The sequence below is a fragment of the Amblyomma maculatum genome, chromosome 8, assembly GCF_055883805.1.
Source record: "Amblyomma maculatum isolate TAMU_Amacu chromosome 8, ASM5588380v1, whole genome shotgun sequence".
Lineage (NCBI taxonomy): Eukaryota > Metazoa > Arthropoda > Arachnida > Ixodida > Ixodidae > Amblyomma > Amblyomma maculatum.
The window spans coordinates 124571391-124589815 of NC_139351.1; the positions used below are offsets into that span (position 1 = coordinate 124571391).

At 49.8% G+C, this 18425-nt stretch overlaps 1 long non-coding RNA gene across 1 annotated transcript; it reads left to right on the forward strand.

The window, feature by feature from the left end:
• Window positions 1–258: 258 nt before the first annotated feature.
• Window positions 259–7905, forward strand: LOC146182470 (uncharacterized). The gene is made up of 3 exons (XR_014700059.1): window positions 259–364; window positions 1267–1375; window positions 7572–7905. It is a non-coding gene; the product is annotated as an uncharacterized LOC146182470 (long non-coding RNA).
• The last annotated feature ends 10520 nt before the right edge of the window (window positions 7906–18425 follow it).

Sequence of the window (18425 nt, forward strand, 5' to 3'; positions counted from 1 at the left end):
ACAAGGAAGAAGACAACACCTGCAACACCTGAAGACAACACGGCATACCACTCTGTACCACTCGAAGCCTCTCGCGTTTTTGGAAAGCAAAACGCACTATTATCGTAACTTTGAGCTAAGTATTACATCATTTTACTAAGCAGGATACTGCATGCCGCGATGCTAATGTGCCAGGCTCAGTGCGTGAGTTTTTGTAAACATTTGACGTCATGGCTATCAATAATCAGTCATTTTAAGCCACTGTAACTTATTTGTGCAGGTCATGGATGCAAGACAGCGCGACGTTGGATGACCGGAGGCGCAGAGCGTGTTCTGTAGGCAGCTTTGTACAACTGACCACACCGTCACCCAGGACTTCTATAGGGTGAGCACGTCCCTTTCTCATGCCCGGGCGAGAGTGCCGGAACCTCAACTTTGGAATACGGAACACTCACAGTTCTGATGTGGCCGCGATGTTCAGGAAGTTGGACGGGACATCCACGTTTGGTATGTGTAACGGGCAAACCATTTCCGCTGCTTTGCGCTACGGGCTGAATTTTCCCGTAGCTAAACTGTGTCTTTGTAAATTATCGGACTTGCGCAATCCATCTCAAACTCGCAAAGTTACGTTGCGAGGATATAGTTTCAAAAGGAGCGCCTGAAGAGTGAAACGAGCGTACATTTCATGCATTCTCGTGGCTGGCGATACGCTCTTCAACCCAAGATCAGGTTTTTAGTGCAGGTAAAATAAAGCAACTCGGATGGAACTGTAATATAGCAAACTAAACGAGAGGTTTCGTAGTGGGCATCTACCGGCATGTGGCTATTCTGCAGTATGCACATTATTTAAGGTTCCGGGAATTACGAGATTTTCCGTCACAATTCGCTATTGACCTGCAGGCGCAGTAGCCGCATTGAAATGTCGGATCGGAGTGACGTAATCGCGAGATATAAACTTCATAAACTTCGCAGCAGTAGCGGCGAGGGCGACAGATGACAAAAATTATTGGTTTATTTTTCCAGATAACCCCCCCCCCTCGGGCCATTGCTTACAGGGTGTTCAGCTGACGAGTCTGCGATGGTTTCTGCCCACAGTTAGTTGTGTGAAGAGTACTACGGTATCTAGTGCAAGGTAAAGATTTTGAACTGACGTCAGCAGCGTAACAGTTACATATTCGCGGACCGTTGGAACCTTGGCTCATTGGCATTGTATAAGCGGCTCTTTCTTCTACTTGTCTCTGCAGTCCACAAAGCACATTACTATACTTTTTAATTTGTTATTTTCAGAACGACACATCCGGTGACTGCAATGGCTGAAGGAGTGGGAAGCAGAGTTTTGGGAGAGCAGCCTACACAGAACTGGTAGAACGCTTTGAGGGAGCTCAGAAAGCTGCTGGTAAGCCATAGTTTCGTGCATTTGCCATCAGTGTGGTATGTGTGGATATAACAATATACATTGTACAGTGTCGCTTATTATAACAGGGATGAAATTTTGAGGTTTCAGGAATGTAGTAAGGCAACAAGCACTTATTCTAGTAATGTTTGCTAGCTAGAATGCCAATAAGTGTATCTCCAAATCATTCGAAACTTTAATGAAGAAATTAAAACGATTTCTTCATTTTTTTAAATTGATTGTACCCTTTCTGACTAGACGACTCTGCATGGTTTGGTCTCATGGAAATAGCTAATGGTCAACGCACCATTGCTGTGCTACATGCCATAAACACGCAATGAATAGAGCCCATGAAAAAGTATGTCTACATATTGGGGGGCTTCTGATAATAGAAGTGGCCACGAGACTCTTCTACAGCGTGATGCAACTCGAGTAAGACGGTCAGATATATTGCTCCTTCGTAACGGACATCCAGACATTAGCATCAGCTGATTATTGTCAAGTTCACGTAATCCTGTTAGCTACGAGCAATCCATTATCCCTATTCCGGGGGGTCCCTTCGCGGCAGCCACTAGAGCTGTAGTGTGGCTAGCACGCATGCACTCCACTAATCGACACGATTGAAACACATCGCATGCACCGATCCGATCGACACAATTCGTGTGCGTCGCATGCGCGCATGCGATGGACGCGATTCACACGCGTCGCGTGCACCGATCCGATCCGGTCTGATTCGATCCGATCGATGGAAGCGGTTCGTGTGCGTCGCATGCGCGCATGTGATCGACGCGATTAACAGGCGTCGCGTGCACCGATCCGATCCGATTCGATCCGATCGATGAACGCCATTCGTGTGCGCCGCATGCGCGCATGTGATGGACACGATTGACACGCGTCGCGTGCACCGATCCGATCCGATTCGATCCCATCGATGGACGCGGTTCGTGTGCGTCGCATGCGCGCATGTGATCGACGCGATTAACAGGCGTCGCGTGCACCGATCCGATTCGATCCGATCGATGGACGCCGTTCGTGTGCGTCGCATGCGCGCATGTGATGGACACTATTGACACGCGTCGCGTGCACCGATCCGATTCGATCCTATCGATGGACGCGGTTCGTGTGCGTCGCATGCGCGCATGTGATCGACGCGATTAACAGGCGTCGCGTGCACCGATCCGATTCGATCCGATCGATGGACGCCGTTCGTGTGCGTCGCATGCGCGCATGTGATGGACACTATTGACACGCGTCGCGTGCACCGATCCGATTCGATCCCATCGATGGACGCGGTTCGTGTGCGTCGCATGCGCGCATGTGATCGACGCGATTAACAGGCGTCGCGTGCACCGATCCGATTCCATCCGATCGATGGACGCGACTGACACGCGTCGCCTGCACCGATCCGATTCCATCCGATCGATGGACGTGGTTCGTGTGCGTCGCATGCGCGCATGCGATGGGCGCGATTCACACGCGTCGCCTGCATCGATCCGATTGCATCCGATTGATGGACACGGTTCGTGTGCGTCGCATGCGCGCATTGCGATAGACGCGAGTGACACGCGACGCCTGCACAGATCCCATCTGATCCGATAGATGGACGCGGTTCGTGTGCGTCGCATGCGCGCATGCGATGTACGCGATTGACACGCGTCGCCAGCACCGATCCGATCCGATCCGAACGATGGACGCGGTTGGTGTGCGTCGCATGCGCGCATGCGATAGACGCGATTGACACGCGTCGCATGCACGGATCCCTTCCGATCCAATCGATGGACGCGGTTCGTGTGCGCCGCATGCGCGCATGCGTAAGACGCGATTGGCACGCATTGCATGCACCGATCCGTTCGATCCGATCCGATCGATGGACGCGGTTGGTGTGCGTCGCATGCGCGCATGCGATAGACACGCGTCGCATGCACCGATCCGTTCCGATCCGATCGATGGGCGCGGTTGGTGTGCGTCGCATGCATGTGATGGACGCGATTGACACGCGTCGCATGCACGGATCCGATTGGATCCGATCGATGGACGCGGTTAATGTGCGTCGCATGCACCCATCCGATCCGATCGATGGACGCGGTTGGTGTGCGTCGCAAGCGCGCATGTGATAGACGCGATTGACACGCGTCGCATGCACCGATCCGATCCGATCGATTGACGCGGTTGGTGTGCGTCGCATGCGCGCATGTGATCGACGCGATTAACAGGCGTCGCGTGCACCGATCCGATTCCATCCCATCGATGGACGCGACTGACACGCGTCGCCTGCACCGATCCGATTCCATCCGATCGATGGACGCGGTTCGTGTGCGTCGCATGCGCGCATGCGATGGGCGCGATTCACACGCGTCGCCTGCATCGATCCGATTGCATGCGATTGATCGACACGGTTCGTGTGCGTCGCATGCGCGCATGCGATAGATGCGATTGACACGCGTCGCATGCACGGATCCCTTCCGATCCAATCGATGGACGCGGTTCGTGTGCGCCGCATGCGCGCATGCGATAGACGCGATTGGCACGCATTGCATGCACCGATCCGTTCGATCCGATCCGATCGATGGACGCGGTTAGTGTGCGTCGCATGCGCGCATGTGATGGACGCGATTGACACGCGTCGCATGCACGGATCCGATTGGATCCGATCGATGGACGCGGTTAATGTGCGTCGCATGCGCGCCTGCGATAGACGCGATTGACACGCGCCGCATGCACCCATCCGATCCGATCGATGGACGTGGTTGGTATGCGTCGCATGCACCGATCCGATCGATGGACGCGGTTAGTGTGCTTCGCATGCGCCCATGCGATATATCCGATCAACACGCGTCGCATGCAGCAATCCCATCCGATCCGATCGATGGACGCGGTTGGTGTGCATCGCATGCGCGCATGCACCAATCCGATTAGATCGATAGACGCGGTTGGTGTGCGTCGCATGCGCGCATGCGATAGACGCGGTTGACAGGCGTCGCATGCACCGATCTGTTACGATCCGATCGATGGACGCGGTTCGTGTGCGTCGCATGCGCGCATGCGATAGACGCGATTGCCACGCGTCGCATGCACCGATCCGTTCCGATCTGATCGATGGACGCGGTTCGTGTGCGTCGCATGCGCGCATGCTATTCACGCGATTGACCAGCGTCACATGCACCGATCCGATCCGAATGATGGACGCTGTTCGTGTGCGTCGCATGCGCGCATGCGATAGACGCGACTGACACCCGTCGCATGCACCGATCCGATCGATGGGCGCAGTTCGTGTGCGTCGCATGCGCGCATGGATAGACGTGATTGACACGCGTCGCATGCACCGACCCATTCCGATCCGATCCATAGACGCGGTTCGTGTGCGTCCCATGCGCTCATGCGATTGACGCGATTGACACGCGTAGCATGAACCGATCCGTTCCGATCCGATCGATGGACGTGGTATGTGTGCGTCTCATGCGCATGCGATAGACGCGATTGACACGCATCGCATGCGCCGATCCGATCGATGGACGCGGTTCGTGTGCGTCGCATGCGCGCATGCGATAGACGCGATTGACAGGCGTCGCCTGCACCGATCCGATCCGATTGACGGACGCGGTTCATGCGCGTCGCATGCCCGCATGCGATGGACGCGATTGACACCTGTCGCCTGCACCGATCCGATCTGATGGACGCGCTTCGTGCGCGTCGCATGCGTGCATGCGATGGACGTGATTGACACGCGTCGCCTGCACCGATGCGATAGACGCGGTTCGTGTGCGTCGCATGCGCGCATGCGATGGATGCGATTGACACGAGTCGCCTGCACCGATCCGATTCGATCCGATCGGTGGACGCAGTTCGTGTGCGTCGCATGCGCGCATGCGATAGACGGGATTGGCACGCGTCGCATGCACCAATCCGTTCCGATCCGATCGATGGACGCGGTTCGTGTGCGTCGCATGCGCGCATGCGATAGACGCGATTCACACGCGTCGCATGCACCGATCCGATCGATGGGCGCGGTTGGTGTCCGTCGCATGCGCGCATGTGATAGACGCGATTGACACGCGTCGCATGCACCGATCCGATCCGATCGATGGACACGGTTGGTGTGCGTCGCATGCGCGCATGCGATAGACGCGATTGACACGCGTCGCATGCACCGTTCCGATCCGATCGATGGACGCGGTTCGTGTGCGTCGCATGCCATAGACGCGATTGACACGCGTCGCATGCACCGATCCGATCCGATCGATGGACGCGGTTGGTGTGCGTCGCATGCGCGCATGTGATCGACGCGATCTACACGCGTCGCATGCACCGATTCAATCCGATCGATGGACGCGGTTGGTGTGCGTCGCATGCGCCCATGCGATAGATCCGATTAACACGCGTCGCATGCACCGATCCAATCCAATCCGATCGATGGACGCGGTTGGTGTGCATCGCATGCGCGCATGCGATAGACGCGATTGACACGCGTCGCATGCACCAATCCGATCGATAGACGCGATTGACACGCGTCGCATGCACCAATCCGATCAGATCGATGGACGCGGTTGGTGTGCGTCGCATGCGCGCATGCGATAGACGCGGTTGACAGGCGTCGCATGCACCGATCCGTTACGATCCGATCGATGGAGGCGGTTCGTGTGCGTAGCATGCGCGCATGCGATAGACGCGATTGCCACGCGTCGCATGCACCGATCCGTTGCGATCCGATCCGATCGATGGACGCGGTTTGTGTGCGTCGCATGCGCGCATGCGATAGACGCGATTGCCACGCGTCGCATGCACCGATCCGTTCCGTTCCGATCCGATCCGATCGATGGACGCGGTTGGTGTGCGTCGCATGCGCGAATGCGATAGACGCGGTTGACAGGCGTCGCATGCACCGATCCGGTCCGATCCGATCGATGCACGCGGTTCGTGTGTGTCGCATGCGCGCATGCGATAATCGCGATTGACACCCGCCGCATGCACCGATCCGATCGATCGACGCGGTTCGTGTGCGTCGTATGCGCGCATGCGATAGACGCGATTGACACGCGTCGCATGAACCGATCCGTTCCGATCCGATCGATGGACGTGGTATGTGTGCATCGCATGCGCGCATGCGATAGACGCGCTTGACACGCGTCGCATGCACCGATCCGTTCGAATCCGATCGATGGACGCGGTTTCTGTGCGTCGCATGCACCGATGCGTTCCGATCCGATCTGATCCGATCGATGGACGCGGTTAGTGTGCGTCGCATGCGATAGACGCGATTGACACGCGTCGCCTGCACCGATCCTATCCGATCGATGGACGCGGTTCGTGTGCGTCGAATGCGCGCATGCGATAGACGCGATTGACAGGCGTCGCCTGCACCGATCCGATCCGATTGATGGACGCGGTTCGTGTGCGGCGCATGCGCGCATGCGATGGACGCGATTGACACCCGTCGCCTGCACCGATCTGATCCGATGGACGCGCTTCGTGCGCGTCGCCTGCACCGATCCGATCCGCTGGACGCGGTTCGTGTGCGTCGCATGCGATGGACGCGATTGACACGCGTCGCCTGCACCGATCCGATCCGATGGACGCGGTTCGTGTGCGTCGCATGCGCGCATGCGTTCGGCGCGATTGACACGCGTCGCCTGCACCGATTCGATCCGATCCGATCGGACCGTGTGCGTCGCAGGCGCGCACGTGATTGACGCGATTGACCAACGCAATCATTATGAAAGGCTTTGGACTCACATTTTTTTTGCTCGGCCCATTCAGTTAACAGCGGCGATGTGTGCTGAACTTTCGATATCCCTATAAAAGACAACGCCCCCGACTGAATGCTGTGCTTTCGGTGTCCTCAAAAGCGAAAAGGAAGCAATGATGCATTTCAGAAGAGCATGCAAAGAGATGCACATGCTGTTTCGTTCTTTTAGGCGTAAACGTTTGCCATGGAGAAAACATTGCAACTTACATCCGAATGCTTGCAGCTATCGTCCTGATGTTCTCATATACTTCGTTATCTTTCCGTCGATGTCCTTACGACTATAGGGTAAACAGTAAAGCCATACTGCGTAAAGAAAACCGAACGTCGGCGAATTGCGAGATGGCCCTGTCCGTCTCTGGCCTCGATGATCTCATATTATATGGCTGTGGTTATTCTGCGAAATATATTATAACCGTAGTATTTTGCACTTACCGGTATCGCTTCTTTCTCGTGCAGTGATTCCTGTTGGCCTGCCCTCGGGCTGCAACTTGATGACTGCTGCTCCCAGACTCCGAAAGAGCAATGGTTCCATCCGCTCGGACGTAGTTGACTTCCGTCGTACTCCTAGATGAAGCAACGAAACCTGTTACCTACGCACACATATCAATCGCGGCATCACGCGAATGCTTCCGGACCCAACGCCTGATGTCCCCCACCACCTATCATCACGCGGAAGTAAAGCCATCGTGACGTTATCGCCAAAAATAAAAAGCCGTGTTTATCTCTGACCTCAAGAATCTCGTATTATATACTGTTGTTATTCTGCGAAATATATTAAAACCGTAGTATTTTGCACTAACCGGTACCGCTTCTTTTTCGTGCAGTCATTCTTGTTTGCCTGCCGTCGGGCTGGAACTTGGTGGCTGCTGCACTCAGACTTCGAAAGAGCAATTGTTCCATCCGCTCGGACGCAGTGGCCTACCGTCGTACTCCTGGATACAGCAACAAAGCCTTCCACCTGCGCCACACATCATTCACAGCATGACGCCAACGCTTCCGGACGCAACGCCTGATGTCCCCCACCCCTTTTAATAACGCGGAAACAAAGCCATCGTGACGTCATCGCCAAATAATAGAAAGCCAAACGTCATTGCCTCGCTTTCGAGTGGGCTTGGTATCATGACCGGAATGTTTATTGATAGCGAATGGCAATGTCTAATTTGCCTAAAAGGAGTATGAAATTCCTACAATGGGGTAAAGCAAATCGGCCGAAAGATAAGTGCGCCCTCGAACGTCAATTCATTAGAAGATTTTTTAAGCTAGCTTAGGAGTCTGGCGGCCTCAACCTCACCTAAACCACCCCCTTCCCCTCTAAGCCTCACATCATCGTCTTCAATAAAGGTTCATGAATGAATGAGTAAATCATTAACACCGGAGATATCGGCGATTCGAAATGGCGCTACTCCTGTTCTCCCTGAACACACCGAGACACCAGGAAAAAACGAAGACAGCTCGGGAACTCCACCCCGCCAATGAAATGTCATCGAATGACGCTCGGCTCGCGGACTTCCGGATGTCGCGCCTGTTTTCACGAGCTTCGCCCACGCATTCACCGGAGGAAACCCAGAAAGGAGCAATGGCGCAGCTACACGGCAAGTTCAAAGAAGATAGTCACGATGATGATAATAATCGATGCAACCCCCATTAGTGCCATCCTTCGACATTCAGATTACTTTAAATATATAAAACAGTTCAACTAAAGCGTTGCAATGTGAAATAAATAGGGCATTAGCCAGCAAATACTGGCCAACGAAAAATGAGCACACAAAAAAATGGCAGTGAAGTACAAGCACTGCATAAGGAGAAAAGGAAATCAAGTGTATGTCGATACGGATGCTTAAAACAGTTGTAGTAGTATCTCGACCGTCCACATTTTTAAAGATTATTGTAATCTGAAATTAGCCCTTGAATTAAATTAGGCTTAAATATATTATTCGAAGTTATATTTGCGTGAACTTTTTTTGTCTTCTGAGCTCACTCGCTGGCGCTATGTATGGGATGATCCTTTACGCAGCGTAAAGGCCGCTGACGACCGCTTTTTCGTAAAGGTCTCGAGACTTTGCCGTGTAGCTAGGCGCCAACCGCCTTTGGAGCAAATAACCTGAATTTCAAAAACCTTGCAAGTGCCCGTGTGACAGGGGTATTAAAGCAATAGAACCGACTCTGCATGGATGCTGTAGACGAGTGTGCGTGCAGAGCGGTGATGTCAGACAATCCGCCTACCAACCCTGCAACCTGCCAGGGGCATGCCCCTAATTGGTCGTGATGTTAGTCTTATTGGATATCTTGCACTTTGTAGTTGCTGGCCCTTGTTAGTTTGAGACACGTCTGTGCGTAACCAATTAAATTACTTCACTTCTACTTTTTTTCGTGTCGTAATTAAAGTGTGAAAGACGAAATGGAATTCACCATAAAACTCGGCCTACGCTAATGACTGAAGGGCCTTCTTTAAGGGTCATGTGCAGTTCAGAGCGTGTCAAAGCAAAATACTTTTTTTTTTTAGCTGCCTCCGACCATTATTACGTGCAACTTTACTCATTGCAATTGATGCAACTTTGATCTGAAATTCTATAGCATGCTATGTTAACAACCTCGATTCCCTTGTAGAGGAGTTTGGCAAAAGTTCCGCCAGCATTCATGCTAGTGGTCTCTAGAATTCGATTAGTTTTTTTCTTTTCCCCAATTGAATTCGATTCAAACTGGTGGAGTTGGTCGAACTTCGGGAACTATCTGCATTGACAGTTCATATGTTTCCAAATAAAAAATTTCTTAATAGAACTCACCTCTCATTTTTTACTGGTAAGACAAATTAAAGAGTACAGTGCTCTCAGGGAAACGATGAAAGCGCTTACAGAATGCACATGTGGTGTTTTGCAAATACACCTCGGCCGTTCATAACTTTTTCTAATTCATTCCTTTAAATAAATATAAAGACGCTATTCACTGGGCGGCAGTTTCGCCAATACTATATTGCTGAGCCGCCATAATTAAGAATTTCACCGAAGAAGGTAGCTATGCTATCTTCTTCGTAACGCGCTCCGCTTCTATAGGCAACGGCTTCACAATCCACGCGGATAGCGTTGCAGGCCGCAACATTATCGCGACAATGCGGTTATTTCACCATATCAGCTGCGGTAATCTCGGAGGGTGGGAATATAACACGTAGCACCTCAGCACCGACGTAGTTACCGTAGCACGACGCACGATTTCTTTCGGCCTACTTCTTTCCTCTAGCATTAGCACGAACAGGCGGCACAAAAAGCCGTGCCACGCGGTAGCCGAGTGGGTAACGTGCTGAGCTCGCACTCGCGCAGACCCGTGTTCGAATCCCAGCGCCTGCACTGCTTGTGCCAGTGATCGCTGCGGTGTGGGGGCTGGGATTCTGGCACAGGTCGCTCCGGGCCATTTCGAGGCCCGGCTGTACACTCGGCCGCCGTGTGTGGTGGACAAGGCGAGGTGGTGTGCCTTTTAGGCACAGCATCTCCTCTCGCTGTCCCCCGGGTATCCAAAGGGCGGATGCCCGTTGCTGCTAGCTCTTTCCTTGTATACGGTGAAGAATGCCGAGACCTTGTTTGCTTTTCTTTTACTTTGGACAGGGACAGGGTGTGTTGCTGGGCGAGCTGGTTATTGTGAGAGAAAGAACGCTATAGCGGAGGACGGACCAGGAAGAGGTGGGCATATGTGTGTCCTCCTCTTCCTGGTCCGCCTCCATGCTATAGCGTTCTATCTCTGACGGAACGTACGCGTAGGACTCTCTGCCAGATTATGAAGTAATTATTTCTATTACCTTTCCAAAACTGAGTAGCATGAACGGCACTGTCAAAAATTCACCCTAGCTAGCCGCTAGTTTACTGGAGTAAGTGTCTTTCTTTCTTTCTTTCTTTCTTTTTTTTTTTTTTTTTTTTTTTTTTTTTTTTACTCTGTAAGCATGAAATCTTTCAGGAAATAACCGGAGAACGCTAAGATGAGCCGGATTTCTGAAAAATAGATTTTTACCGGAAGGGGCTCCTTACGCCTGGGAGGAGGCGGTCGATTTCTAAAAATCAGCGCGCACCAAAACTACATCCACAAAGAATGAGAACAGGTGCAACCGCAGCTGTTGCTTTAAATTATGGAGCTTTGAACAAGCAGGTTAATAGCGGATTGTGACGGAAAATCTCGCAGTTGCCCTAACCTTAAATAATGTACATACTGCAGGATAGCCATGTTCAAACCAGTTTATCTTGAAGTCACATGCCGGTATATGCTCACTACGAAGCCTTTCGTTTAGTATTTGTACAATGACCGTAACATCCGCGTTGCTTTATTTTACTGTTACCACAAAGCTCATCTTAGGATCGCCAGCCACGAGAATGCACGAAATATATGCTCGTTCCACTCTTCAGGCGTTCTCTTTGAAACTATATCATTGCAATGTAGCTTTGCGAGCCTGAGATGGATTCCTCAAGATCAATATTTTACAAGATCAATATTTTACAAAGACACAGTTTAGCCATGGGAGAAATCAGCCAGTAGCGCAAAGCAGCGGAAATGGTTTGCCCGTTATATATACCAAACGTGGATGTCCCGTCCCACTACCTGAACATCGTGGCCACAACAGAACTGTGACAGTGTTCCACATTCCTAAGTTGAGGTTCCGGCACTCTCGCCTGGGCATGAGAAAGGGACGTGCTCACCCTATAGAAGTCCTGGGTGACGGTGTGGTCAGTCGTACAAAGCTGCCTACAGAACACGCTCTGCGCCTCTGGTCATCCAACGTCGCGCTATCTTGCATCTACGACCTGCACAAATAAGTTACAGTGGCTTAAAATGACTGATTATTGGTCGCCATGACGTCAAATGTTTATAAATCATCCCGTTCGCCTGGAGCCAGCTACAGAATTACCGTACGATAGAAAACCTCACGCACTGAGCATGGCACATTCGCATCGCGGCATGCAGTATCCTTCGAAGCAGTAAACTACTGTAATACACAGCTCAAAGTTACGATAATAGTGCGTTTTGCTTTCCAAAAACGCGAGAGGCTTCGAATGGTGCAGTTCGGAGCAAAACTTAGTTCGTTATCGTATTGGCGCTGCATTAAGCCGTCAGGACGCTCAAAGCACGTCTGCACATCTGCGACAAAATGGGATCGTTTTAGAACGCTGAGAAAGGGCAATTGAAAACATAGGGGAGTGGGATGAGGCGCTCAAGAACCACGAGAGGAAAGACGACACAAACGTTAGAAGAGGAGAATGCTCCCGAGATAGCGGAAAGTCGGCTGCTTCACATATAGGAGGCCAGGTGAAGTGTAGAAAAGAAATTAGAGAAGCAAATATAGAACTGCAATCTTAAGAAGAAGATTGCAGAACACAATAATGAAATTGAGGAATACACATTCAAAGTACAAGAGCGAAATTGGGGCAGTGAGCGCAACGAAATGGGGGAGGCATGAATCTGTCTAGGACGTGGATCGTGTTCCGGCATTAGCTGGTCCCAACAAAATTGGAAACGCAACCGAGGATTAGACGTGCCAATTCTATGCCCACGTTTGAGGGAGATGGCGCAGAATTCACGGATAAGATTATAAAGACGTACATTGGGGACACCCAACACACCTCCTTCCGGAGTACGGTCGGGCACAAAAGAGTCCGTAGGTGCTTTCGTCACGGAGGCAGAGGTGTGTGCAGAGAGGGTCAGGCTCAAAACTAAATCAGCGCCGGGCTCTGTAGGTGTTACGAATAAAATGGTTAGAAATCTAGACGACAACTCCATTACATAACAAATAGAGTACATGCCCTTTTCGAGAACAGTGGAAGGCGGCAAATATCATATTCATACCAAGGCCGTGTAAGCCGCCGCAGCCAGAGAATCTTAGACCAGTTTCACTATCATCATGCGTAGGAAAATTAATAGAGCACGTTGTACAGACGAGGTTGGTAGGCTTCATGGAGCAGAATAGACTTTGGGTATTCGAGATTGTCGAATTTAGACAACACTTGTGCAAGCATAGTACGTGATTCTCAGACTCAAGCATGACATATACCGGGCTCGCACACTGAAGACGCGAAGGTAATCTTAGGACAGACCTCACGAAGGCGTTTAATAACGACGCGGTCCTCAGCAGGCTCAACGTGCTCGGGGTAGGGAAGAAACCTATTGGTACGTCAAAAACATTATATCCGATTTTCATCATCAAGCAAAAGCGAGGTAGGTGCGTAGCACTTCTTATCCCTGCTTGTGATCTAGGATCTTGAGCCACTTGTCTGCAATATCTGTATCAGTAGTCTACCGTTTCCGCTGTTTTCTTAACTGTTGTAGTTAAGCATATCAAGCACGGCGAACCTGCGGCGCAGTGCCAGACTTTCCGGCCTCATAAATTGTTATGCGAAGCAGACGCGCAGCTCAGCCGCGTCCCCAGCTTTCCTTAACCGTCTTCAGTGGTTGTTATTACACATAAACAAAATAGGGGCAATGTATTGCATCCGTCTTTGGAATTCAGTGCTTTGCACCCGAAAGGTCTCGGATGGGATCATAAGGAGAAAGAGGGATTTCAGGAGAATGTAGGGCGTGAGCAAAACAGATGCTCCAGAGTTTTGGCATCGGTACACTCCGAGCATTGAAAGACCTCCAGGATGAAGAAACGTAATCGAAGAGCAGGGAAATGCTCTTGAAGGCGAGCGTCAGTTAATGCGCGGATGTAAGCACAAGCTGCTTCACAACGCAATTTGAAGTCCGGCTGCACGCTCGGCCGCCGTGTGTGGTGGACAAGGTGAAGTGGTGTGCCTTTGCGCACATTACCTCCTCTCGCGGTCCCCCGGACATCCAAAGGGCGGATGCCCGTTGCTGCCGTGTATTAGTTTTGAATGGGAAAAACGGGGATGTCTTCGTTATATGGTGCAAGGAATGATGTAGTAAAGAAGACTGCTTTCGCTCAATCAATTGCCACATTTGAGAATTTTTATTAACCTTAATAACACGCTAGTCCCTGCGAAACTAACAGATGCATCGCACAGTCCTAAAGTTCAAGTGCCTTGAGAAATATGGCTCTGTAGGCCAGCCACGTTCAAACCAGTTTCTGAACCTTGTAGCTACATATCGATATAAGCCACTTATCAATGCTGCTGCGTGGTGTAGTTGTAGCCTTTGTCAAACTTTCAAGCCCAAAGGGTTTGCGTTTAGGCTTTTTATTATGGCTTTTAAAACAATCATGGAAGTCCTAGCCATTGGGGAGGTTAAAACAAAATGTGTTTTTTTTTTTGCGTTCTGCAAGTTAGGAAACATGGGAATTAATTACGAGCCATATAGTACGTCTCAGAAGTAGGCCCCATGCGATCTAAACTTTTGACGAGGGGCTTACATTTGATTATTGTACCTTTTTGTGAATAAAACCACACCACAACTAAGACAGCTAGGTCCTACAATAATTCATATTCCTGATGTGTGCTGTAACAGACTCGCCAGGTATAGCTGTCGCAGCCTCATGAGCACAAAGAAAAGTGACGTGATCACCGGTCAGAAGGCATTGGTAAAGATGTGTCAAGTCGGCAAAGCTGAGTGGAGAACATATTTTGAGCATTCAACAAGCCAAGGACATAGCCAAGACAGTCTTACGATCGTTTCGCGCAAGCGGACCCAGATTTCCGGAGGCACGCTTGTACGGAGGCAGTCCATGTTTATGCACAATCCACCGCAAAGGAAAACTACACATGGAAGGAAAGGGAACCGGAAAGAAGGGTGCGACACCAGCTCCGAATTTCAGTTACGGATCCGAAAACAAACAGCTGAATTAGAGATCCTCCTGCTTGCATCGCGTTGTACCGAAGTTTCAATTGGCTTGTGAAATGTCCAACGTTCAGATTAGTTTCTGAACTTTGTAGCATACAGACGCATTTCATTATTTTGAAAAGTTGTGACGAAAAAAAATATATATTTTAGGCCACCAAAACACTGCAAGTGCTAGCTCGATTGTCTATTTCAAGTGCGGATATCATTTATACTCGCATCATGGCACCGCGATATTCTGACAACACCTGTTCCTTAAGTAAACGCAATTCAGACTTCGTAGAGAATTAAGCCTGGAACTTCTAGTCATTCGTTCGCCAATGTGTACTACACAAAAACTGGATGCCATTTCACACTTCTTGCACATATCACAACTGGGCCAAACCACAACCAGGAAAGCTAGCTGCTACAGTTATTCATATTCCTATTGTATGCCCCCACAGTCAGTGATGGCTGTCGCAGTCTCATGCGGACAAGAAAAAATGACATGCTCACCATTTACAAGTCCTTGGTAAAGATGTGTTCAGTCGGCAAAGCTGAGCGGAGAACATATCTTGAACATTCAACCAGGCAAAGCCATGCTTGCATGCAGAGGTGACCTGTATACAAATTAGTTAGAGGCTTAAAACCACATTCTTTAGGCAGCCGGGATAGTTCCCAGTTCATCCCGCGCCTCGTAGCATCGTATGAGATTAGAAACACTAGCCTTGAGTCTGCCGCGTTCGAATCTTTCGCTTGTGGTTTTCAGACCAGCGAAGCAGGTTGCGAAGGTATTATACAGCTCTAAACTAGTAACAGTACGTTTGCTAAGGTTACGATTTGTCCAACGCTTCACAGTGCGCCTTCAAGTGACACATCGTGCAGTATCCGCCGAACAGTGCAACCCCTCACAAAGGATAAATTTCTGCTGGACGGAAAACTGGGTGAGCTCTGTCATGTCTCATTTCACACCGATTCCAAACGGCATGGATTGTAGAAGCACAGCCAACGCAATCATTATGGAAGGCTTTGGATTGAGTTTTTCTTTGCTCGGCCCATTCAGTCGATTGCGGTTATGTCATGCATATAAACGATAACGCCCCCGAGCGAATGCTATGCTTTCGGTGTCCTCAAAAGCGAAAACGAACCAATGATGCAGCTATCATTCTGATGTTCTTATCTACTTCTTGGTTGTTGTTGTTTTTTTTTTTTTCGGGGGGGGGGGGGGGAGGGGGGGGGCGCTATTTCCGTCGATTTCTTTAGGACTATAGGGTGAACAGCAAAGCCATACTGTGTGAAGACAACCGAACGTGACCGAGGCCATCTCTGGCCTCGAGGATCTCATATTACTGTGGTTATTCTGTGAAATATATTATAACCGTAATATTTTGCACTTACCATTAGCACTTCTGTTTCGTGCAGCCATTCCTGTTGGCCTGCCCTCGGGCTGTAACTTGGTGACTGCGGCACCCAGACTCCGAAAGAGCAATGGTTCCATCCGCGCGGACGTAGTGGACTTTCGTCGTGCTCCTAGATACAGCAACGAAGCCTTCTACCTGTGCACACACATCATTCAGGGCATCACGCCAACGCTTCCGGACTCAGCGCCTGATTCCCCCCCCCCCCCCCGCTTTTAATCACGCGGATATAAAGCCATATGACGTCATCGCCAAAAAATAAAAAGCGAAACGTCATTGTCTCGCTTTTGAATGGGCTTGGTAGCATGACCGGAATGTTTCGGAAATACTTATACCACTTTTTCACGTTGATAAGGAATTGCAATGTTTAATTTGCCTAAAAGGACTATGAAATGCCTAAAATGGGGTAAAGTAAATCGGCCGTGAGATAGGTGGCCCTAAAACGTCAATTCATTAAAATTATTCAGCTAGCTTCGGAGTCTGGCGCCCTCAGCCTCACCTAACCCACCCCCTTCTCCTCTAGGCCTCAAGTCATCCTCATGAATGAAGGTTCATGAATGAATGAATGAATTATTAACACCAGAGATATCGGCGATTAGAAATGGCGCTACTCCTTTTCCCCCTCAACTTAACACACCGAGACACCAGTAAAAAACGAAGAAAACAGCTCGGGAACTCCACCCCGCCGATGAAACGTCATCGAATGACGCTCAATTCGCAGACTTCCGGATATCGCTCCTGTTTTCACGAGCTTCGTCCACGCATTCATCGGAGAAAAACCAAGAAGGAGCAGCGGCACAGCTGCACGGCAAGTGCTAAGAAGATAGCTACGATGATGATAATGATCTATGGATGGAATGGATGGAATATAGGAGTGTCCCCTTTGAAACGGGGTGGTGCAACTAGCTATTATGCTCATTTTTCTCCCTATATCTTAATTATTGATTTAGATTGGTTAGCTAAACCATCATTCTATTTATTAAATTTTTGTTTCTATATAACTAACATTATGTCACTTCTCTGCTTTTAAGCCACCAATCTTCCAGTTGTTTTTTGCTAGTTTCCACCGCTGGTTTATTCTCCGGGCCACTGGTATCTCTAAACCGCAGAGCTTCAGGAACAGTGATTGCGGCTGCATCAACTTCCGGATGGATACCATTACATTCGAGTATAATATGGTCAATTGTTCCACTGCAGTTACCAGATACATGCAACCCCCATTAGCGCCATCTCTCGACAGGCAATATTGCTTTAAATATATAAAACAGTTTAAGTAAAGCGTTGCAATATGCAGTAAATTGTGCATTCTCACCAACGAAAAATGAGTACACACAAAAAAGGGCAATGAAGTAAAAATACTGCATAAGGAGAGAAGCAAATCAAGTGTATGTCGATGCGGATGCTGAAAACAATTGATCGTCCAGATTTTTAAAGCTGATTGTAATGTGAAATTAGCCATTGAATTGAATTAGGCTTAAATGTATTCTTCGAATTTATATTTGCGTGAACTTTTTTTTGTCTGAGCTCACTCGCTGGCGCTCATGTTTAGGCTGATCCTTTACGCAGCTTAAAGGCCGCTGACGACCGCCTTTTCCGCCACGGGTCTTTTTCGCAAAGGTCTTGAGAATTTGCCGTGTAGCTACGCGCCAACCGCCTTTGGAGCAAATAATCTGAATTCCAAAGGCCTTACAAGGGCCCGTGTGACAGGGGTATTAAAGCGATAGCAACGACTTTGCATGGATGCGGTAGACGAGTATGCGAGCAGAGCGGACTACTGATGTCAGACAATCCGCCTACCACACTTGCAACCTGCCAGGGGCATGGCCCAAATTTGTCATGATATTAGGCTTTTTAGATATCTTACACCTTGTAGTTGCTGGCCCTTGTTAGCGTGAGACATGTCTGTACGTACCCAATTAAATTATTTTACTTGTACTTTTTTTCGTGTCGTCTTAAAGTGTGGAAGACGAAATGAAATTCACCATAAAAATCGTCCTACGCCAATAGCTGAAGTTTCTGAATGGCTGAAGGAAAACGTTTTTTCCTTGAGCTGCATCCGACCATTATTACGTGTAACTTTATTCATTTCAATTGATGCAACTTTGTTCTGAAATTCTACAGCATGCTATGTTAACAACCTCGATTCCGT